The sequence below is a fragment of the Dunckerocampus dactyliophorus genome, chromosome 1 (genome assembly GCF_027744805.1).
Source record: "Dunckerocampus dactyliophorus isolate RoL2022-P2 chromosome 1, RoL_Ddac_1.1, whole genome shotgun sequence".
In the NCBI taxonomy this organism is placed as follows: domain Eukaryota; kingdom Metazoa; phylum Chordata; class Actinopteri; order Syngnathiformes; family Syngnathidae; genus Dunckerocampus; species Dunckerocampus dactyliophorus.
In genome coordinates this window covers 5,084,077-5,108,436 of record NC_072819.1, presented here as the reverse complement: position 1 = coordinate 5,108,436, position 24,360 = coordinate 5,084,077, and the positions used below count along the sequence as shown (strand labels likewise).

The window sequence follows — 24,360 nt, the reverse complement described above, 5'->3', positions numbered from 1 at the left end:
GACGGCTTGCAGGGGGCCGGCCCCTGATCCCAGCGCACATTAGTTGAACACCTCCATTTGTGGAACTGCTTCTGGCTGATGCTGCAGCTTATCATGCAGCCGACGAAAAGGCTAAGAAGCTGACTGATGGGTAGTCGGCAGAGCTCCAGTGCGTCATTCTAAGATGTGTAGTGAAGCCTACCTTTTTACTTTGTCAAGTGGTAGGCTTACATTTATGAGGTATTCATGAGTAAAGCATGATAATATGTCAGGATTACAGTAAATCAAAAATATGCGTGACTTAAATGGGACCAAAATGGTCCCGATGGTAAAAGTGTGGGCATCTACTGTATGCATGTCTCCTATTCTACACAGCTTGCAACAGAAGGATTCATGGAATTCTAAAAATAACAAAAGATAAATCCTGGCCATTCAATTCCATACAATTAGCATTTTTTTTGTTATTAGGCTGTGTAGCGAAGCCTGTTTTTCTGTTTGTTTTTTTATTTCACATTTTCTTCACTGCTGTCATTTTTGCTCATTGGCTCTGAGCGATTAGCGCTCATTTCCAAGATGAGTGCAAGAAGATCAGGGAGTGAAGCGCTTACAGGGTTGAGGCAGACCCCAATCGTACCTTAAAACTCGACCCATCCATCCCAGGGGGGTAGAGGGCAGCGGGGGCCATCTGTCGTCGTGTCAGGAGGCGCAATCTGTCCGAGGTTTACCTGCCAAAAAAAAGCAAAGACTCCATAAACATCTGGAGTCAATCTGAGGATTTTGAGCGCGGGCCAACATTGAAGCGCATCATCTGCCGTGATGCCTTCACACACTTTCACCTGGTGGACATGTTGACAGACGCAACAACCCCCCCCACACACACACACCCCCAAACATATGGGCTTGGATAGCAGACGCTTGTCAAGGATTTATAGGTTTTTTTTTCCTACACGTTTCCTTCCTTCCCAGACGTTTAGCTGACTTCACTTTGATACCAGGGAAGCGATACAGTTGCGTGGCTCGACAGCCGAATAGAAAACAGACAAAATACAGTCAGCAACCGTTTACCTTCGCCAAGCCCAAACGGAGGTTGATTTGTTTCAAAAAGAAGAGGCCTACTAGATGTTGGTGCAAAACCGGATAAACGCGCAGACTGAGGTCACAGTCCACTTGCATTGGGGATGGCAATTTTGCAGCATCTCTGAGTGGAAGATCGTTTTAGTAGTAATGCATTTACAGAAAATGAGGAATTTGTTTCTCTCGTTTGCAAAATTTTATTAAAAAAAAGCAAAAAAAATTGACACAATTTTTACATTTTTTTATTAATCAAACAATTAATCAAAAAAACAATATTGTTTAAAAGATAGTATTTTGTTTTAAGTGGTGATGTACGCTTCTCATGAAAATTGTGTTTTTTTCATCCAAAAATGGCTTTGAGTGGACCAAAACTTAAAGACTAAAAAGGAGATACAGTGCATGCTTTTTACCAAACAGGAATTCTATGCTAACTAAGGCGGGGGGGCTGCTATCTTCATCAACATAAAGTCAACAAGTATATTTTAGCCACCTTTGAGGACAGTGTACAGAATAAAATAGCAATATTAAAAATACACTGTAACAAAAAAAAGGAAAGAAAAACAACTACTAGCACTTTTAAAAACAGCCTCAGTCGTCCATCTGTCACAGCTCTGCAGGTTATTACAATACGGCGAGTTGGAGACAAAAAAAAAAAAAAAAAGCTGAAGTTTGTTGCCTTCAGGGCGCTCACAAGGACCACGGTCTTCATGCACCACCTGCCAATCATGTTAACGAGCGCCTGCAACCCCTGCAGCACCGGAGGGCTCGCTGGCAGGAGCGCCCGGCGTCTCCCACATGGTGTCCCACTCAGGCCGCGCACAGCTGCAGGACGACACTACACATTACACACATTGTGTGTTTGCTCAACACTTCCACATATACAGTAGTACCTAAAAAAAATGGGACTTGTGAAACGCCTTTGCAACATGATGCATTAAAATACATAAAGTTACGTAGTTAACTTCCTTTTCCACTTCTATAACCATTAATAACGTTGGAATTAAAAATTGGTTTGGAAGGACGCATTTGGAACATTTGCGGCAAGAACGTTCTAAAAAAACCCCCGTGATTTTCAAGTCGTGTTTGCGACATGATGCATGATGCCGTTATCATTAACGTTATGTCGTGTTTTTACATTTTACACTTGCAGCGGTTCACTTATTTTTACACTTGTATTACACATTTAGAATTACAGACTGATTCCTGTGTTTCACTATGAACTGCGTTTAACTTCTTGTTACACTTGTAAGACAATTTAACATGATGAAAAATGAGATTGGCAAGCTGCATTTGCGACCCAAAGCATCTGCACATTTGTCTTTAAAGCGGGGGTGTCCAAACGTTTTCCAGCGAGGGCCACATAGTGAAAAATGAAAAGGCAAGGGCCGTTTTGAAGTTTTGAGAGGTTATATACCGTATAGTTGAAGAAAAAACTGCATCTCAGCTTTCATGAAGGTGAAAAAGCCTTTTATTACTATCAACTTCGCTCTTTGCTTTTTTCTCTCCATGTTTGTTGTTTTCGAAATATTTCAACTTTCTTCTTAGTCTTCGCAAATGTTCTTTTCGTAATATTATGGCTTTATTCCCATCATACGTTGATTTTATTCCCGTTATAACTTCCACCCCCCGACATAATTTTCCAAAAACTATAACACTTTGTTTTGTTTTGTTTCTCATATATTTTTTAAAATCATTTTTTCTTTAATATTTCAACTCTATGACACTAAAATGACATTTTCCCTCATAAAATTATTATAAACATTTTATGTAAAATTGAAACTTTTTTCTTGTTACAAAACACTTTTTTTCGCTTAATATTTTGAGTTTATTCTGGTAAAATGACAGCTGTTCTTTCTCCTCTGTGCTGTTTATTCATTTCTACTTTCTTACTTTCTCCTTGTAAATGTTCTTCTCCTAATTATGACTTTATTCCCGTAATATTTTGACATTATATTTGGAACAGAACTTTTTCCTCAACCTAATTTTCCAACAATGACAACTTCCTTCCATCCATCCATCCATTTTCCTCCGCTTATCCAGGTCCGGGTCGCGGGGGCAGCAGTTTCAGTAGGAAAGCCCAGACTTCCCGGTCCCCGGCCACCTTCTCCAGCTCCACCGGGAGGACACCAAGGCGTTCCCAGGCCAGCGTGTCCTCGGTCTGCCCCGGGGCCTCCTCCCGGCCGGGCATGCCCAGAACACCTGACCAGGGAGGCGTCCGGGAGGCATCCGGACTAGACGCCCGAGCCACCTCAACTGGCTCCTCTCGATGTGGAGGAGCAGCGTCTCTACTCTGAGCTCCTCACCCTCTCTCTTACTGGGAGTAAAATGACAACTTTATTGGTTGTTTTGTTTGTTTCTGATAATATTACGGCTTATTTTTTCTTCAATATTTCAACTTTATGCAAATAAAATGGCGTTATTTTTTTAGTTTTTCTCGTAAAATGACACCTCTTTCTATTTTGTTCTTGTAAAATGACTGCTGTCATCTGCGCTCATTAATGTTATCATTATTGCCACCATTGCTGTTGTTAAATGAAGTATACTCGAGATGCACTGGAAGAAAATGCATGGAATTTTTGCGACATCTGATTAGAAACCACGGACCGGAGACGAGCTGTAATCACCAGCTCAGCGTCAAGTGGAACTGATGACAAAAAAAAGGGGGGAGGAAACAAAGTGTACAACATTTGCGAAGCACATCGTTATTTCACGCTGCTGGGAGCACTCATGCGCAGTCGCTTCTTGATCAAAGCGCATAAGTAAAGAGACGCCAACATCAATTCTGTCAGGCTCGGATGGCGAATGGAGTGTCGTGGTGTCAGCGCTGCGCCCTGCAGCTCTTAATACTTGGAAACACAAAAAAGTCTGATAGACCCTCACGTCGCATGAGAGCTAATCACGTTTAATGGAGGCGTGCGCACGCCAGAGGCACGGGGCTTATTACTGCGGCTCAAATATTAATGAGCCTCCAGTAAAAAGTATTTAAAGGGACTCCCGGGGGACACGGAGGAGACCACACACCACACATGCTGAGGGTCTCCTCTGCAAAAACTTCCACACGTGCAAGGGACGTGTCAAGTGGCGCTAAAACCAGGGGGGTTCAAAGTGCTGCCCGAGGGCCATCTGCCGCCCTTTTTTCCTTTGGAAAAACAATTCAACAAGAAAAGTACAAAAAACAACAGCGGAAGCTGAAACTAAGATTGTGTCATTGGCTAATTTGCATAATGGGCCGTGACGCATGAGCGTGTCATTTTTAGGAGAGAGAGAGAGAAAAAGTAAGTTCAAAACATGAAAAGTAATGTTTCGAAACACAAATGAACTTTCTTCGGTCGCTTCATTTTGTGTGCATTTTTTTATTTATTTATGCGTCAGCAGGACCCACTGCTCGTTGAGAAGAGCCATATGTCCTTTTGTGTCCAGTAAGACCAGAGAACGTCTGTAGACTTGTCATTTTCTGAAAAAGAGAATCTAGATGGGTCTGAACACTTGTGTCTGCTGATCCCTCCTGCTACATCTTCTTATTCTCTGCTGTGTTTTTCATCTTAAATACTAAACTCCTCCAAGGCTTATTGTGTGTATGAGGCTAATGTAGCATGTTGTAATGATTTGCAATCATCGCTACAGAAACAAAACACGGCATGGATGTGGAGCGTTGAAGAGTTGGTGTTTAGCCGTGATGGCTGCGTGTTGAAAGAAGTGAGGGTGTGTATTGTACAGATTTGTGTGGCACATTAGAGAATAAACCCTTTGATCCGTGTCAATTTAATTGGTACCATCCCGCTTAGGTGACGCACCATCGGTGATCAACGCTTGCTAAGTTTAGCTTTGTGAAAACATCACATCCCGCTGCCTTTGTTAAGATGATTATTTTCCCCGTTTCGCTTTGATTTCACGACGCTGCGAGCCGTGCGACATTGACAAATCCTTCTCTGGCACTCGGGACTCGGGAGAACAAAAACAATATTTCTCAACTGGAGTAGATGCCAGTCGACAGTACGATCATTAGGATTGTCTATGACAGGGGAAACATACGTGCCGATAGCCGATAACGGCGCTGCCGATAGCAGGTAGTGGCGCTGGCGAAATCGGATAGCGGCTTTCACAGTTGGTGAAATCCCTGGTGATAGCGGTTCAGGATGCTAGCTGCGCTGTCAGTAGCGTATAACAGTGCTGACAACTGCCAATGGTGGCCTTTGGCGATAGCGGATAACGCCGCCGGCAATTGTGGAACTGCCGATAGCAGGTAGCGGTGCTGGCTACACTGGCAAAAGCGGATCGCACCACTGGCAATTGTGGCGCTGCCGATAGCAGATAGCGACATTAACGGCGCTGATTGCGCAGGGGAAAGCAGGAGGATATTGGCTTTCACAAATGCTGGTGATAGCGGATGGCGGCACTGGCTGCACTGCCGGCAATTGCGGACAGCGCCGCTGGCAATTGTGGCGCTGGTGATAGTAAACAGCGGTGCTGATGATTGCGGCACCGGCTCAAGCAAATAGTAGCTTTCATAGACGCGGCACTGGCTATAGCGGATAGCGGCTTTGGTGATTGCAGCGCTGGTGACAGTGGATAGCGCCGCTGACGATAGCGGACAGTGGCTTTTATGAATGTGGCTCTGGCTATAGTTGCGTTGATGATATCAGATAGCGGCTTTGGCAATAGCCGATAGCGACGCTAGCGGCACCGGATGCGCTTGTGAAAGCAGATTGCGGTGCTGAAGATTGCAGATAGTGTCTTTTGCAAATGCAGCGCTGGCTATAGCGGACAGCGGCTAGCGCCACTGGTTGCATTGCCGGCGATAGCGGATAGCACCGCTGCCAATTGTGACGCTGGGGAGAGCAGATTGAGGCGCTGGTTGTGCTGGAGATTTTAAATAGCGGTGCTGATGATTGCGACACTGGCTCAAGCGGATCGCTAGCTGTAACTGTAGCGGATAGCGGCTTTGACGATTCCGGTGACAGCAGACAGCGCAGCTGGCAATAGCGGATAGCGTCCTTGGCGAGTGAATCAGGAGCGACTGTGGCGGCGCAAGCCGGCAACGACTGCGATGCTGGCTACAACAGCAGCTAGCAGCGCTGGCAGTTGCCGTGCTGGTGATAGCGGTTTTGGTGACCGCAGCAATAGCGACTGTGGTTGGCAACTGTGGTGCTAGCAATAGCGGATTGCGGCGCTGGCCTGGTGAAAACCCTCCTGATTTCACAGAGGAAAGGTTTCACGACGGCTGAAACTCATCCAAACTCACACTGGATTCATTCTTAAAGCCTAACAAATTGCTAACATCCTGCCACACTGTTAAAGCAGACGCAGGAAGGGGGTGTTGTGTTGTCATACAATATTCAAAGTGCGGCGCTGCGTGAAGAGACAGCATGCAGCGCACACACACCATGGCGAGGTCTCACAAGGCGAGTAATATTAGTGCACTATTTATACGACTGGTCTTTAATTTATGTTGCAATGTGGCTTATGGAGCACGGGGGGGCTACTAGACTTCACGCTGATGTTCCAGTATCTCACAGCGGGACCCCCACTGGAAGCCTCGTGAAAAGCTTCTGTGGCTGCCGTCAAGCTGGCAGGGATTTAAAAAAAACAAAAAAACAAATTGATTCACAGCAATTTTGAATGAGGTGCGAATGCCGAGCGTGTCTGCGATGTCTTTTGTGGAAGGTTTTTCCATGCGGAGCTCGCCATTATTCAGCGCCGCATGCACTTCCCCTCCCAGCCGTCCCTTGATCAATCTGCAATCATGTTATTATTGGCCGGCTGTATTTCCCACAATGAGCGGCAGATTGAAGTAGCGTGTTGAATGGAAGCTTAATGGAAAGCTGGAGGAAGCTGACACAGAGATGCGTTAATTAGACCTCTGCCGCCATCTTGCCAGCCTCTCTCCTCATCTCACTTGTGGGCTACAATTACAATACCTTTTGTACCTTCGCAGCACTCGTATTGTCCCAAAAATCAGCTGAAGGTTTCAGTGCTGCTCAGTGACAATGTTGAGCGGTTCAGTCGGGAACTGTACGCATTTTTCACTTTCCGTCTAAGTAATTGCGTCTTTTGTGACATGTATTTGTGGGTGAATGTCAGAACGTAACACGGTGTTGTGCCACATGGCTTTATCGTTTTATTTTGTTTACCACGCAACAGAATATGTTAACAGACTCTCTGTTAGCATGGTGAGCAGTGATTTGGACGCCATTAACGTAGCGCTGTACTGTGCTGCGTTTATCGTTTATATCAAATTCATTAGCGATGATGTCCAGATCCTGATGCAACATTACGCTCACATCGCTAACAACTTCCTCACGGCTTGAGACTGTATCCATTTGAACTCTACTATGAAGGAACTTTACAGCTGGATACCAAAATACCCTAATACATTATTAAATATGTTAACAAGCTAGCTGCTAGCATGGTTAATATTTGGACAGTGTCACTGTAAGCGCAAAACCAATTTTGCAATTTTTCTTGAAGTTGTGGCTATCTTGTGACATTATTTACGTCGCTGATGCCGACTTCCCTGCTACACAACCCACGGTGAAAATGCAAGCCGGACCATCACTTACCAATTTTAACCATACCACCACAAACCGAGCTCAACCATACCATTTGGTAGCAACAAGGTTTAGCGTTTTACTTCTGTTTGTATACTGCATAACAAAATGTGTTAACAACTCGCTGTTAGCATGGTGAGCAGTGCTTCGGACGCCGTTACCGTAGCTCATGACACATCGATTTGAACCATTTGAACCAACCAACTTTACTGCATATTAGCGACATAGCCTACTACGTTACGAAATAAGTTAACAAGTTAGCTGTTAGTTTGATCAACATTTTCTTGAGGTCGCTGATATGTTGTCATTCTAGGTACATAGCTAATGTCACCATCCCGCCTACACCGTCCACAGTGAAAACTCAAGCGGACCATAATTTACTAATTTAAACCATACCACAACGAACCTAGCTCAACGGTACCATTTGGTAGCAACATAGCTTTAGCGTTTTATTTCCGTTTGTTTACTATGTAACTAAGTAAGATAACAGACGCCACGCTACGCTAACTTGACTAACACACCGACAGACTGATCACGACGTATCAATTTGAATCGGAGTGTGGAGGAACTCGGTGGCGAAACAGGCTACAACTTATGATATATGTTAGCAAGATAGCTGTTAGCATGGTCAACATTTGCATAGTGTTCCTGAAAGTGTTTTGTTGCAGTTTTTGTTGAAGTCGCACCTAGCCGGTGGCGCCATCTCGCTTACCCCCACGGTGAACATGGCCAGACAGCTTTAGCATTTTGTTTTTTGGACAGTTTGATTTCGGATTGTGCTGTGCTTTTTTTTTTGTTGAATCGGTTGGCGAGTCGATCGACATGTCATCACGCGAGTTAAGTAACTCTGACGGCCTTCACACCTTCACACTGCAAACCTGAGCAGAACCCATCTAATATTCAGCGCATACATTTAGCTTTTTTGTTGTTGTGTAACTATGTCGTTATATGTTAACAAGCTAGCACCTAGCATGATGAATTTATGGCTAATGTTGTACAGCTTGGTAGCAACACAGCTTTAGCTTTTTATGCGATTATTTGTCCAGGATTCCAAAAAGACATTTATTGGTGCTTTTGTGGTCGTTCTCTCCTTAAAGCATGTGAAAAGTGAAAGTGTCGCCTCAACAATATCATTTGTATTCCTGACACATAATCATATGAAAGCTTCTGTCCATTAGTCATGCTTATTAATGACCGTATTTACTTCTTTTTTTAATTATTTATCACCTTTTCGTCTTGTGTGTCACTGCACATGAATAATGAGAGGCAGCCAATGGCTCCATGCCAGTGTGGACTACAAACATCTGTTCACATTATGAATGAATCAATTATATGTCCACATGTGCCAGGCCTGCGGGCCCTCATATAGCGTTATTGTGGGGGGGCTGCAGAGCCATGGTCACATGACCCCCCCTCCACTACTGCCATGCATCAGCCATGACTCATAAGCAATAAATAAACAACAACCTGTCAGCGTGCACCTAAACACAGCAAAGGAGTGCCAAAAAAAACAAAAAACAGTGGAACGCTCCTGTCATATTAAGGATCTTTGACTAGCATTTTTGCAGCAAGTCCTTCAAAACAGCAGGGCCGTTCTGTCATATGCATACATATCACCCCGTCTGAGTGACCAGTAAACCCCCCACGCCCCCACTGTCAGCCCCTGCGGCGGCGGGTGACAGGCCCCGCAGAGGCCAGCGGGGGGAAAAGTCACTTCCATCTGGTACAGTTGGATCAACATGGGGGGGGGCCGCGGAGGGTCGTGTGTCCCTCTGCATCAGTGACAAAAGCGCTTGCTGACATGTTTGTTCCTTTTGGGGGGAAAAACAAAAGACATTGTTTCGATGTTGAGGCACTTGCACTGTTTGCTTGCTTCTGTCAGCCAGTCTTCATGCAGTCGTTGGTCGGTCAAGATGTCAGTCATTACACGCAGAGCCACCACTCGGTCGGTCCTGTCACCCAGTCTCGATGTGGTGATTGGCCAGTCAGTTTCCAATGTTTGATGGCTTCCGTAACCCGGTTTTCACAGACTTATTGGTCAGTCAATACAGGCAGCGCCCACCACTATTTGGTCGGTTCCGTCATCTGGTCTTGATGCAGTCATTGGCCAGTCAACATGTCAGTCATTACAGACACTTGTGTTTGAACAATCATGTTACCTCGTTTTCTTCCAGTCGTTGGTTGGTCAGCATGTCAATCATTAAATAAACTGCAACTATTTGGTCCGTTCTGTCACCAAGTCTTCATGCAGTCATTGGTCAGTCAACAAGTCAGTCATTACGGGAAGTGCAACTATTGCCTTAAGAGTATTGAGAAGCAAAAACAAGACAAATCTGCACTTTGAGGGAGAAAGGGCCTCCACTCGCTTATTCAACCTTAGTTAAATAGGGCTGGAAAATAATAGCAATAATGATCAAATGAACTTTCTCCTTATGTGGAGTTTAGACCTCTTTTCATCTACAGGAAGCAGGGCCTTTTTGGCAAGAAAAAGAGACACTAAACATGTTGTACAAAGCCGCTTTCACAGAAAGATTCATTCTTCAAAGTAATTCCTCCTTTTGGGGGTCCCAAAACCCCCCAAACAAATGACAATGTCCCTGGCTTTTGTCTTTGTGGTATCAGGGATCAGTTTGGTCGGTTTCATGCAGGTATTTGCTCGTTATCATGTAAGTCATGACAAACATTGTCACTAATCGGCCGAGTCTGTCACCTTGCCTTCATGCAGTCATTGGTCGGTCAACCTGTCAATCATTATAGTCTAAAAGAGAATGACCGGGACAAGAATAATTCGAATAAAAGGTCGAGACCACGATAAAAGCTCGACATCAAATCAGCTGTTATAAGTCCTCCATGTTTGACTCTAGTGGCTCACTCGCACACGCCCCGCATACCCCCCCTCCCCCCCATAGTCCTCATCTCCGTTAGCGATGAGAGGCTGGCTAATTACTCTGTGTTCAGCCTGAGTGTGAAGGTCACTGACAGAAGCAATCAGGTGACTTAATGACTCATTATTGCAGTGTGTTTATTAGCTTGGGGGTCAGTGGAGCATGCTAGCTTTCCTGCACTTCAACTCCCCCCCCACCCTCCCCACCCCTCCCCACCGCCTCAGTTTTTAACCACCATGACACTGATTCCTTCCATACTATTGTACATTTACATTGAACATAATGCTCGCACACTTTTATTACATATCCACAATCATGGTATTCCTATGGTATATGTGGCGCCCCCTATGGGTTGTGTTTAAAATGCTTTGGAATATACTGTATGCTGGCATACGTGGAATACAGACGCCCCCAAAGTTTTATCATCAGACAAATAATCAATGACTCATAGGCTATTATTGGCTAAGTCCTGCATGTTTTTCAACCAATCGTGCTCAAATTTCACACGCATATCCTTAAGTTGTGTACCAAATTTCGTAGCCGTGTAGCCGTCACTCCGTCTTACAGGAGTTTAATAACAGCTGCCATAAAAATAAAGTAGGGGTGCACGATTTGACACATTTTCACCCTTCTTTGTGCAGTACTTCAGAAGTTTTTTTCATGTTTACATTGGAAGCAGTGGTTGCCCATCTTTTCCTGCACGTTTCTTCATGAGAAACGTGATTTTAAAAAAAAAGGTGTGAGGCCGTAAATGAAAACCTGCCCTCTTTAGGAAATAAATGCCTCCACAAACTACTTCCATGAAGGCACTTTTCCTGCGTGCCATCCCGAATGGGCGTCAAAGTCGTCTTTTCCGCGTGAATCCAAGTGAAAAACGGTGATGAAAGCGAACAAATAAAATCAAATCAAACAGGGTCACACATCACTGGAAGGGCAGCAAATGGCTACTGAAGTGGAAGTCATTTCTCCCCCCCCCACTTGTGTCTGGAAAAAGGGGGGAAAAAAACATGAAGTCTGGTCAAAAAGCAAGTTGTCATTTTGCCTAAAGCGCAGCAAAGCGCGTCCGTAGAAATGTAGGTCTGTGCGGGACTTTGTGAGGCCGAGGAGGCTCGCTCGTTTTAATGGAAAAGGACAGTTCTTTTGTGAAAAAGCGCTGAGTGATTCAAATCCCGACTGAGGTAAGAAGCGGCTTGAATAAGCGGAATCTTATTCACTTTGATTTGCTGTCCGTCCGTGATGAGAGCTGTTTGGCTCTCTCAAAGTGACCCGTACCGGCAATCGCTTGCTTTCTCCCTCGTGGAAAGAAAATGCCCATTTACACGTTTAGTGGCAAACGTTAGCAAACGCTGGCCACCGCTGTGGAAAACTACTTGTGACAGCAAGGAAACCACACGTTCTTTGTTTGTTTTTTTACACAAACGGACAAAAATCATACAAATTGCCTCACAACGGGCGGGGGGAAACTTTCACCAACGCAACAGTCACACGGATGCAATTTGTAGTTCAACCCAAATATTTAGAAGAATATACATGTTATGAATACGAATACGACACTGTTTTGCGTATGTGCATGGCTCAGATCAAGGGTACCTGAGTGTTACATTTAAAATTTTAAACTGGTGGATAGACCTTGGTAATGTTATCAACACAAACTTCAAACATTGCAAAACACACACCCAACATACCAGAGCTCGAGACATCTTCATTTCCCATAGCAACCCTCCGAAGTTCACTCTTGTAAAGTACATAACTCGGTGTCCACTCGGTGTTAGATTTTTGTTCAAATAATCTTATTTTACTCTTTTATACACAAAAAATCACTTTAGTTGCAGAGTTGAGTAATTATTCCATGAATATATACCATTGTAATCATCATAGGGTTTGTTTTTCCATGGAATTATGTTCTTCAAAATTTTCATCGGCAGGCGGACACGAAGGTAATGTACGTTTCACTAATGATCACACGACAGTTTTTTTTTTTTTTTACACTGAGAATATTTGAATAAAACACATTAGAAACCAATTTCAGACATCATTCTTTAATTCTAAGTAGAAATCATGACAAAATTATCAGAGAAAATATTGTTAATTTCACAACAAAAGTAGACATGCTTTACATGTAACATTTCAATGTCCAAATATATACACTTTTTTACAACATAGCCGTGCTAGTGCAAAATAAAAACATGAACAGGCTTCATTTATGGTTTGGTAAGCTTCCTCACTCTATAAACGTCAGAGTGATAGGGATAGTACACATTGTTAGAACAACAATTTCAAATAGTACTCAAGTGAAGTTGAAGACAGCAAAGGGTACCCTTGATCTGAGCCATGCACATATGTAAGCTTCTGTACCCAAAAATCTGATCTAATAAAATCTGTTATTATGTCGGCAGGTCATGCTTTAAAGCTGACTATATGCTGTTTGATTTTGTTGTTAACAACAATATAACATAAATTGTGCGAGTAAAATCGCCTGCAAGGAAGAGTCAACGCTAACAATTCAAGTGCTCAAAATACTCGCTATCTCGCTTATGTCCCGTAGGTGCCTGTAGTGCACGTTTCAAACTGTTGTTGCCAAATTTTGGTGTGAAACAACAGTGCTAATGACTTGGCATGACAAGCCATGCGGCTAATTTTAGAGCGGCTGTCTTACCATTTGAACTAGATGAAGCCATTTCAGCAGAAATTGCGCGTGGATGCTGAAATGTCGAATGAATGTTGCAATATCCCAGAATTGTTCTGAAATCTATTCACCGACTGAGGATCGAACCAGCGACCATCAGGTTGGGAGATTGCCACTCTATGACCATGAAGTGCTGGAGCTGAACTGAAATGTAGAATGAATATGGAAAGATCCTACAATTGTGCTGAAATCTATTCAACGACTGGGGATCGAACCAGCGACCATCTAATTGGAAGACTGCCACTTTACGACCATGAAGTGTTGAAGCTGAACTGAAATATAGAACGATTGTCAAGATATCCTACAAATCGACAGAAATCTATTCACCGACTGAGGATCAAACCAACAACCATCTGGCTGCGGGGACAACCACTCCACGACCATGAAGTGCTGAAGCTGAACTGAAATGAAGAATGAATGTGAAAATATCCTACAAATCGATTGAAATCTATTGACCGACTGAGGATCGAACCAGCGACCATCAGGTTGGGAGATTGCCACTCTATGACCATGAAGTGCTGGAGCTGAACTGAAATGTAGAATGAATATGGAAAGATCCTACAATTGTGCTAAAATCTATTCAATGACTGGGGATCGAACCAGCGACCTTCAAATTGGAAGACTCTACGTCTACGACCATGATATGCTGAAGCCGAGCTGAAAGTGTGTTCAGCAACCTTCAGACCACTGTACGCCCTGAGCCATGCCACCGTGCACAGAGTAAGCAGAATGTTACACGTAATGTTAAATACTAAATTCATCTCCACCAATAGGGGGCGACGCTGAAATTGCTCACTCATTTTCGATTGGAAAAATGTCACAGAAAATATCAAATTGTGGAAACTGTGGGAATTTTTAGAAAAGTCCTGATAGAAAGCCCTTGAATGAGCTGAACATCTTGATGTTGGTGTTGTTGATGTTTCAAGCAATTGAGAAATGTGGGAGTAGCCCACAAAAAAAGATGGAATTTAAAATGTTAGAAGTACCTCGCATAACTTAAACCTCCTTTTACGTAAATTCCACTGAACGTAAAGAATTTATGTAAAGTTTTTGCATCGTATTACGTAAGAAATTCCATATAACGTAAAGCGTCATGTCTGTACAAGTTCAGAAATTCGATTTGAATAGCTCACACGACAGAGAGAAGGAAACATTTTCCATGACTGACAGAGTACACTTGGTGACGCCTTCTGACGCTTCACGCTCTCATTGGCTGATTATCTGGGCACCGCCTGCGCTCTCATCTCATTGGCTGACTTAACGTGTGAGTTTGTGTGAGAGACAGGCTTCTCCCTTTAACCTCCTTCCTCATCGTAGTCGTCCTTAAACTAGTTGATTGTTTTTGTTTTTCAGTTTTATTCATTTACAGTAATCTTATTTATTACCTTATTATATATTTTACTCTACTATGTTTATGCTAACGTTTTCTTATATTTTCCCACCATATTTGGTGGACTTTGAATATTTTGAAGGGCCATGTATTTTACGCTTCGTATAACGTAAAAACCCTATAGCGTAAACGTTCTCGGAACGGATTATTTACGTTGTAGGGGCGTCTACTGTATGTTATATACAAAGACTGAGGGTCGGACTAGAAACCATCGGCTTGGGAGACGACCAATCTACCACCTAACCCAGAACCAGGGGTGTCTTTCAAGAAAAAACTTCATCTCAGCTATGTAATATATGGTACATGAAAAAACATATTATGAATGATCTCTTTGCTCTTTTTTATATTATACTATATTTTAAATATTTCACCTTTCTTCTTAAATATTTTTAGTAAATTTATTCTCAGAACATTTGGACTTTATTTCCATAATATTAGAACTTTTTCCCCAACCTAATTTTCCAAAAAATTACAAGTTTACTTTATTTTGTTTTCCTCATAATAGTACGTTCTTTTTTTCTCATAATATTACACCATCATTTACAAATGACTGCTGATTTTTACATTTTGCTGCTGTTTTTTTTCAGTTTTCGTGATGATTTGTATTTTTAGAATGGTGCTTTGGGGGGCAGGCCAATAAAAACACAGCCGCAGGCTGCAAATAGCCCCCACTTTGGAGACACCTGACCTAAGCCATGTCGCTCTGTAGAATATGCAGAATGTTACAGTAGTGGAAAATGGAAAATTGTTTTCCACCCGTAGGGAGAACTAAATAAATTGGCCATTAATTTTCAAAGGGAAAACTGTCACAGAAAATGTGAAATTAAAGTAAATGTGGGGATATTTTTGAAAAGCCCTGATAGACTGAACGTGTTCTGAATGCGTTCAACATTTTGACGTCGGATTGGTTGAGAAATGTTAGTTGTGGACAAAAAATGAGGCGCAATAAGAAAACAGTAGATTAATAAAGGGATGAAAAATGGTGTAGGATTTTATATGCGTCACACAATTATCACATTGGCTAGGGGTGTATGCCATCGGTACGTACCTCTGTTTCAAGGTCAAGGTTCAGGGTTTATTTTGAGTACAATTAGGGGAAAAAATGCAAAAAATAAAACTGGTTAGCTTTTGCATAAACCGCTTTAATGGTTTTTAAAATGAAACATAAAAACGTGCAAACTGCTCGCAGGTAATTCTACAATTAATTAAATCTATTTAACTATTTTCTCATACAATACCAACTTTTCTGATATTTCAACTTTGTCTTGGAAAATTGCATTTTTTGTCCTTGTGAACTGCAACTTTTTCTCACAATATGAATTTTGTCTTATAAAACTGCAGTAGTGTCTATTTTGACATAATATTCCATCTTTTCTCACTCAATTGCACTATTTTACCCTTAAAAATATTACTTTTTATACAAATTTTGACTTGTAAAATTGCAACTTTGTCCTATTTTGTCCTTTCTCCCTTTTTTTTGTCATTTTTCTCGTATTCTGATTTTGTTCTTGTTCTTTCTTGTAAAAAACAAAACATTTTTCTCATAATATTCTGACTTTAATCTTAATAAATTCTCCAATTAAAATGTGTCAACAATGTTTCTATTTAAGACCAAAGACCAAAAATCTGATTACTAAATCATGTACCGCTACACCCCGATGAGCTACAAATAATGTCAGCAGGTAGCGCTGACCTAGTGTGCGACTTTGTTGTTTTTAAACTACTCGTCGCTATTCCTCTTAAGTCGGTCGTCGGTAGCGCACGTTTCAAACTGTTGACGACTTTCCGTAGTTGTTGAATGCTAACGATAAAGTGCTAATGATTTGTTATCATACAGCGGTTTTAAATTTTAACGATGGTGTTTACCATGTGCCGCGTCTGAGACTTGTTAGCCAACTGCACACGTGACAAGTGTGTCAGGTGTGCGTGTGTTACGTTATGTCAATGTCAGATGCCGCGCTATCAGCAGAGTTGACCCAACCGTCGCCATGATTTGAGATGCCTATCGTATCAAGATTCAAGATTCAAGAGAGTTATATTGTCATGTGCATAGTACAACAGCAGTTATACCATGCAATGAAAATCTTATTCTGTTCATTCTCCCAAGAAAAGAAAGAAAACAAATGAAAGAATAAGAACATAAGAAACATAAACACATAAACATAAATACCAATAAATTAAGCAACAACAACAGACGAGACATTAATACAAGTAAATAATACAAATAAATAAATAAATAAAGTGCTATGAGTGTGTGCGTGTGTTGCGTGCGGCGTGTGCGAGTGCTTCGTTGAGGAGCCTGATGGCCTGTGGGTAAAAGCTGTTTGCCAGCCTTGTGGTCCTGGACTTCAAACTCCTGTAGCGTCTGCCTGACGGTAGGAGTGTGAATAGTGAGTGTTGTGGATGTGTGCTGTCCTTGATGAGGTTGTGTGTTCTGCGTAGGACTCTAGATTTATAAATGTCTTGCAGTGAGGGGAGGGCTGCCCCAACAATGTTCTGTGAGGTCTTGATCACCCGCTGGAGTGCCTTCCTATCACGTGTTGTACAGTTACCGTACCAAACAGTGATGGAGGCGGTAAGGACACTTTCGATAGTGCATCTGTAGAAGCAACTCAGGATTGTGGTGGACATGCCAAATTTCCTCAGTCTTCTCAGGAAGTACAGTCTCCTTTGGGACTTCTTCAGAATTTGTTGGGTGTTGTGAGACCAGGTGAGGTCCTCGCTGATGTGTGTGCCAAGGAACTTGAAGGTTTTCACCCTCTCCACCTCAGTCTCATCAATAAACAGGGGTCTATGCGGCTCCTTTTCCCTTGTTCTTGGGTCGATGATCATCTCTTTAGTCTAATCTGTATTGAGAAGGAGATTGTTATCACGACACCAAGCTATGAGGTCCGCCACCTCTCTTCTGTATGATGTTTCAACACCACCAGTGATCAGTCTGATGACTGTAGTGTCATCTGCAAATTTAATGATGCTGGTGTTGTTCTGGGAGGCCACGCAATCGTAGGTGAAGAGCGTGTAGAGGAGTGGACTCAGCACACACCCCTGTGGGGTCCCAGTGCTCACAATTCTTGAGCTGGATGTGCGGTTGTGGACTCTGACTGACTGGGGTCTGCCTGTGAGAAAGTTAAACACCCAGTTACAGAGGGAGGGTGACAGGCCAAGTGTGAGGAGCTTATCTGTGAGTTTGTGGGGGCTGACTGTATTGAATGCAGAGCTATAGTCTATAAATAGCATTCTGACGTATGTGTCCTGGCCCTGTAGGTGAGAAAGGGCTGTGTGGATGGCAGTGTTGACTGCATCATCCGTGGACCGGTTCTGGCGATATGCAAACTGTAGAGGGTCCACGGTTGCCGCCGGGATGCTCTTTTTGATGTGGGTCATGACTAATCTTTCAAAGCACTTCATAACAATAGGAGTGAGTGCTATAGGGCGATAGTCATTCAAGCAGGTCACGTTGCTCTTCTTGGGTACGGGCACTATGGTGGTGGACTTAAAGCAGGTCGGTACAGATGCTTGTGCAAGCGACAGGTTAAATATGTCAGCAAGCACATCAGCTAGCTCTGATGAGCAAACCCGAAGTGCACGTCCTGAGATGTTGTCTGGCCCTGCTGCTTTTCGTGGGTTTGTTTTGTTTATTTGTTTGTTTGTTTGTTTGTTTGTATGCTCCTCTGTATGCAAGAGTCGTTCACATTTAGGTCCTATGGCTATTTGTTTGAAGCGAGCTCATTTCAACTCCCAGTCAAATCATTTACAAGTTGTTTTTATTTTTATGAAACGTTCACAAAGGATGAAGAAATGAATCCGAGTTAATGCTGTAAACTGGCCGTCTGTGACCAGTCGACATTTAGTGCCTTCTATGAGGTTCCTCTCTGGCAGGCTCATTACTGTACTGTTTGTAATTTATTGCTGCTGACTCGCTAATGGCTTCTTAGAGGACTTTTACAGAAAAGCTATTTGTTTACGGCCCATTTGTTTAAGAGAATGCCAACCATAAAGTCAGAGCCAAACCACAACAGATGAACTGGAGGCTACAGGAGGAAAACACGCTCCGTACACCGCCTGTGTATGTAGGAAATCTGTTTTACGATGGCCACAGCTTGACCCTGTAACAGACTATTTTGAATTCCCTTATTACCTGTGAAAATTGTTTATGTCCTAACAAACTAAAGGTCGCCAAATGTCTTGTGTTTGATCGTAAACGTTGCATTATGTAAAAAGCTTCAAAATATTGTCTTTAAAAGGTCCCCCATTATACAAAAGTGACTTTTTAATTGATGTTTGGACAGTAATATGTGTTTATGAGCACCAAACTTGCTAAAAATCTATCATTTCCCTCACTTGTTTGCTCCACTTCGGAGAGAAGAGGCGCTCAAACGCTCGCTTTTCAAGTTGACATCATGAAGGAAAAACCTCCAACCACTTCTGCCCCTCCCCAGATAGATGAACCCATCAATTCATGGAGGTTATCGCTTTGTTTAAGAAAAAAAAAAAAAAAAAAGGGCTTCGCTACACATCTTAAAACATTTTTTAAAGGCTAACTGTATAAAACTTGCAGGATTATTTTTTTAGTTTCAATGATCCCCTCTACTCTATATTGTAAGGCATATAGAATAAGAGATTGGAATATTTGCCCACATTTCTTCCCATTTGGTCCCCCATAAGAACCACATATTGTTCATGTTTTTCAATGACATATTACAAAGCTTTCACTGAAGACGGCTTTATAAAACAAACAAAACCAAAACACAAAAACATCTTAAAAGGAGGCAGGTCCAGACAGGAATGGTTTGGCTCTCTAGTGGTGTCAAATGAAGTGGGGCCTCTGCCCGCCAACGGTGGTTGTTTGGGTGGTGCCACCTTCGTTAGCATCCCATTCAGATGTAAAGATGGTCATGGAACCACCTGAAACCAATGTAGCTGGCTGTGCCTTGTTTATTTGTTGGAAGCAAAATGATTGAATCTCTTAGGGAGGCATGAAAGGACAGCATTGTATGTGGGAGAAAGGTGGTGTCGCAGACCTCCCCCTCTGTTCAGATGGCTGCTCAACCTTAACGATTGCTTCCCTCACTCCTTTCAAACCTTCTGTCTTCTCTGTCCAGAGTGTCTGTTTTTGTCCTCAAAAGAGTGCAAAAGAGTGAGGTGCAGATGTGTGTTCTGACATACGCCTGCTCAGTGGCTGCTTGGTTTCCCCAATGTAAAAATCACTGCACCGGACAGCCGTTTTCTGGGTATGGGGTGTATGGGATGTTCACGAAGGTGATACCACCGATCCATTGTATCCTAACAATTATCATTTGACACCACTAAAGAGCCAAACCAATCCTCCTCCTTTAGAGGATAAATAAATTACATCTTGCACCAAGCTCTCAGACTAGAGCTGTCCTATCTAGTCTGACTGGTGTTTGTCCCACCTAGTCTTTGAGCATGAACTGATGACTCCTGCTTGGATGAGAGGCAAAACGTCTTCTAAGAGAAGTTGAAATCGATTCAATGCCCTGAGAATACAATGACCTGGATGGATGAGAATATTCACAGGCTTCAAGGCTAATTGTGTGAAACTTGGTCAGGACATTTTTATTATCATTTTTTAAAAATTCAATGATCCCTACATTGTAAGGTGGAAAGAATGGGAGATTAGCATTTATGCCTACACTCAGGGCCGATGTGGTCCCATTTGGCAGCCATAAGAACCGTGTTATATTATAAAGCTTTAACAGAGGGCTGCTTTGTAAATAAAAAAGGCTTCGCTACACATCTTTAAATGCCACCTGGACCTCTGCCAACTATCCGTCAGTCAGCTACAGACATGAGAGCTGTCAATTTGATCATTTTGTTTTCCTTCAGAGAATAGGCTAACCTATCATGATGTTGCTGTTAAAATGTGAGTGTAATGTTAGCAGCTAGCTATGCTAGCATTGCTAATGTTTGTGGCCCCTTGTCTCGCTCCTCATTGTTACATTGTTGAATGTGACATATGGCCTGTAATATACAGTTACAGTGTATTTGTCAGGAGTGAATAAATGCATAAATAGATAAAATGCTAAAGTGATAAAGTGCTAAATAGTGTTGCTGAAGACGGCCGTGGACCAACATACTGTAGTATTACCAGCTTAGTATTACAGATTTACCCACACACACAAAAAGGCATGTTCGAAAAGCACTTTCAAACTGTCTCAACTCCTTAAATACTACAATACTATATACAGTACAGTACTACAGTCAATGGGACCTTTAAAGCATCAACCTGTCAATTAATTCATATGTGACATGTTGGCGTATGATTAAATTCCTACTACTCAGTTTCTCGGCGCCCAGTCAGTCATTTTTCGGCGCAGGGAAAAATAAGAAATACGCCAAGTCAGCAATGCCTGCAAAGTGTGGCAACAAATGACAAAAACAAATGATTTACAGGTAGCCTGTCACAAATGTCTTTTTTCCCACTGTGTCTATGTGTTAGCACGTCTGGAAATGCCGCGGGAAGTCCTTAATATTGACGTAGGTTCCTGCCACATGTCCACGTGTGGCTCGCTAAGAAGCAACGGGGTGTGGAAACTCCGAAAAGAAAGTCAAGAAAAAGACGGTCAAAGAAATGTAAACATCTGACACGCCGACAAACTGATAGACTGCAAGAGGACGTCTTTGCAGGTCTGTTTTCCTTTATAGACTTCCCATCCACCTCCTGACCTAACGTTATTATTTTCATCTTCTCACCAAGCGGGGGGAAGACAGCGTGCCTGAATCCCAATCAGCGTGTCAGATGGTAGAGCCGGAATTAGATTGGGAGGGTGGGGGGCTAGTGGTGGTGGTGGGTGACTGACTTGCCAGGCGAACGGCAGCCTGGAGGAGATGATCAACTAGAGAGGCTGATTGAGTCTGGAGCCACATTTCCATTCCATTTTGCTTTAATTGCATCTCCAGACTACTAATTGACTTCCTAATTTTTCAATTAGCAATCAACATTAAGAGACACTTTATTATTTTTGTTCCACGTCACGTTTTGCACTCGCTAATCTGCAACATGGAGACTCCTTTTGCAAAATTACAAATCATATTGACCTTTAGAGTCTGGAACGCACTTGATTATTTGGGGCTTTTGTTATTTTAATGGTTCAATCTGATGAATAACAGGCAACGCAAGTGAGGAGCAAGATCTTTGTGTCTTGCCTACAGTCAAGCATGGTGGTGGCAGCATGCACGAGTGCTGCCAGCACTGGGGAATCTGCGGTTCATTTGGTAGGCAATTTCCAACACAAAAGAGTAGCAAAGTAATTGTGTTTTGCCTAAAGTCAAGCAGTCTTGGTCAAATCATGGTCCGAAACTACGTGACTTCTGCCAGCAATGGGGAAGCTGCGGTTCATTTGGGAGAAAGACAAATTTCAAGAGAGTAGCAAGATAATTGTGTCTTGCCTAATGTCAAGCATGGCCTTGGTCGCATCATGGTCCGAGGCTGCAAAAGTGCTGCTGGAACTGGGAAAGCTGCGGTTCATTGAGGAAAAAATGCATTCCAACATGTACTGTGACGCAGAGTACAATCCCCTCCCTCTTTCTTCTTGGCTTTAATGAGGCACAACGGCATGCAGCATATCATGCATTGTCTTCCTGACAGAGACATCAAATATCCGCACATCAAAAACACTTTGTTCTGAGATTTTGGCGACTTTAATGGTCTTTAGCGATGACATTACAGAGTCCTAGCATGGTGGTGGTAGCAGGGCTGCACAGGCACGAGCGTCACAGTCTGGGAAGTTGCACGGGTGCTGTCAATTGCGACAACATTTTGTCTTGCCTAGGGTCCGAGCATGGTGGTGGTCGCAGGGCTGCATGAGCACAAGCACCACAGTCTAAGGGGTCAAGGGGGGATCAGAGGCGAGGGTGTAGAGAGGGTCACATGAGGGTCAGCAAAAAGGAAGCAGCCCCCAAAGGGCGTTCTTCACTTGTGATGCTAATTGGATTACTGAAGTTAAAGAGTTCAAGTGCTGGTGAGACACATTGTTAAGTCTTTGCCGTGCTGCATTCAAGGACACAGTGACAGATAGGGGAATACTGGGGTGAAATTTTATGCAAATACGGGTCCAAAGCCGAGCTGGGCCGCATGAGTCAAAAGGAAAGAAGGTAGATAAAACCCTCATTAGTGTGTTTGCATTGGGCCGAGGAGTGTTTGGAGAGGACTTTACTCCCTCGGGGACGGAAGCGGCACGCTCAGGTAGCTCATCGGCACGTTGTGGAATAACACAGCAGCTGAATGAGATTCCAATAATTATCCCCATGCAACCATTAGGCCAGGTCTGCGAAATCCCTGAGGCCAATGTGTGCTCACACTGGAAATGAAAGATATTTTTACACCTGGAATAAACACATACTGACATCATACAGATACCTAGAAAACTGTGAACCACGTATGAATACACAAATCCTAAAGTTGCAATTAATACCTTTGGCTGCCTCAGCACAAATCAACAACATTGTAAGCCTTTTTTGAGCGACAGGAAGAAAAGCTCTGACTCACTCAAGGGAGACGTCTTTTATCGCCACCTGTTGGTTTGCATTTATAAATCTGTAGGTTATGAATATAAGATGGCGAGTCTTTTTGAGACTCAGCAGTCTCAGTCTCAGCGGTTGTCTATTCGGGTCGATACGGTAACGCCTTTCAATGCCTTCGAATGGCTAATTATTTGCCACTGTTGTTTAATATCATGTAATACTAATAACTGAGTGAAATATTTCAAGAATGTATTTCTCAATTTCTTACTCCCTCACAACTTCACACTTCAAATTTCATGGCTTCACTCTCACATTTTTCAAAAATATATTAATAAATCATGTTGTTTCATGGTTGAATACGGACTATTAGTAGTCAAAAAATATGCCTATTAAAGCAAATTTTATATATTTTTGGTCTAAATTATGCATTTTCAAGCATAAAAAATACAAATATACGACATTCAGAACACATTCGAAGATGTGATTATATGTAGTATTCTACACTGGTCACTAGGTGTCAGTAATGTTACTGGAATGTTAGGTGAGACACACGAGCGCCAGACTTGCAGGTTTGAATTATCTCACAATAATCCCTAATGAAACCCCGCCCCAAACCCGGACTTCTGTTGCGGCTGTAACCCACACCAAGCTAAAACTCAACTCTGAACCCCATACATCACTTCCTGTCCAACTCACTCAGCTCCCGTAACAATGGAACATGTACAGCAACATACACAAGCACGTGTTGTATTTTCTGTTATTATGTCTATGATATTGGGTAATGTGATTGTAAAGGTGACTATAGGGGTGTTATTTCATGTCTAGAGGGCTCTAATAATGTTAAAATCCCTATTTAGAAGGTTATAAACAGGTTTTCTATGCTCTAACTACAAAAAATATTCCATTTAGAAATAATGACTCCTACTTTTTTTAACCGATTAAACACGATAAACAAAGGATTACTGTATTATATTATTACTATAATTATATATTATGATTATTAATACAGTTTAAAAGCCAAATTCAGTAGCTCATAAAATTTTAAAAATTGTGATAACGTTCAACATTGTACACTACACGCATGGTTCATGCTCTAACCACAAAAATTACCTGCAAAACCTTTCTTCTTTCTTTGTCTTAATTGATCAAATGAAATCAAATACATTTTCCACAATGTTCTCATTTATTGAGATATTTAAAAAAAAAAATTAAAAAAGATGTCAGCTATGTATTAGATGCGACAATGTGCATTATTAGTTGTTTTTTTTTGGTTTTGTTTTGTTTAATTGTAGTCTAGAAGTACTAGCCATAGAG

At 42.4% G+C, this 24,360-nt stretch overlaps 1 long non-coding RNA gene across 1 annotated transcript in view; it reads right to left on the bottom strand.

The window, feature by feature from the left end:
* LOC129191981 (uncharacterized) overlaps positions 1–24,360 on the bottom strand; it is a 123,602-nt gene that overhangs the window by 46,095 nt on the left and 53,147 nt on the right. Inside the window, exon 3 of the long non-coding RNA XR_008573301.1 lies at positions 614–704. This is a non-coding gene — a long non-coding RNA (uncharacterized LOC129191981). The remainder of the gene's footprint in view (positions 1–613; positions 705–24,360) is intronic.